This window comes from Orycteropus afer, unplaced genomic scaffold, assembly GCF_000298275.1.
Source record: "Orycteropus afer afer isolate SDZICR_OR568_19922 unplaced genomic scaffold, OryAfe1.0 scaffold00035, whole genome shotgun sequence".
NCBI classification, from domain to species: Eukaryota; Metazoa; Chordata; class Mammalia; order Tubulidentata; family Orycteropodidae; genus Orycteropus; species Orycteropus afer.
Window position 1 is genome coordinate 10,362,585 of NW_006921622.1, and position 861 is coordinate 10,363,445.

General features: G+C 47.6%; 1 protein-coding gene across 1 annotated transcript in view; it reads right to left on the reverse strand.

Moving 5' to 3' along the window:
* Nucleotides 1–861, reverse strand: part of DNAJC1 (DnaJ heat shock protein family (Hsp40) member C1) — a 452,461-nt gene that overhangs the window by 296,279 nt on the left and 155,321 nt on the right. The window lies entirely within an intron of this gene.

Consider the following 861-nt stretch of genomic DNA (forward strand, 5'->3'; position numbering starts at 1 on the left):
GTACATCCCACTGGGTTTGAAATACCAGTGGCACAGCCTGAAGACTCACAGCAACATGTCACCACAGTAGGACAAATCAACAGACAAGCTTGTCTCCCTTAGCTGTTGGAAACCTCTCCAACCACCCTTACACCTGAATTCCTACAGCTGAATCCTCAATGTGCCCTCTCCCTGCCTTCCTGCCTTCCTGCCTCACTGCTTGTGGGGCATGACCTGGGCGCTCTCTCCTCACCTGGGTCCCTGTGGCTGACTCCTCGATCTGTTCCGGTCCCCTTTGCCTTTTCTGTCCTCTCCCTGGCTTCCCACCTTGCTGTTTGTGGGGCATCGCCTGGGTTCCCTCTCCTCACCTGGGTCCCTGTAGCTGACTCCTCGATCTGTTCCGGTCCCCTTTACCTTTTCTGTCCTCTCCCTGCCTTCCCACCATGCTGCTTGTTGGGCATGGCCTGGGTTCCCTCTCCTTATCTGGGTCCCTGCGGCTGACTCCTCCTCTTAAGCTATAACCTGGTTAAATTTTGAAAACAGCATGCTAAGTCTAAGAAGTCAGACACAAAAAGTCACTTATTAGGTAATTTCACTTACACGAAACATTCAGAATAGCAAATCCATACAAACAGAAAGCAGATTAGTAGTTAATGGGGGCTGAGATAAAGGGGAAAACTGTTTAATGGGTATGGGGCTTTTTTTTTTGGATGGTGTTGATTTTGGACAAATTACCTACTCTAAGTGTCAGCTTTTTCATCTGTAAAATAGGGATTAAAAAAATGCTACAACATCTAAAAGACTGCTGTGATGTTTAAATGAAATATGTCTATGACATGGGAGATCTGGCAAGATGGCAGACTAGGCAGAAAGACTGCACAG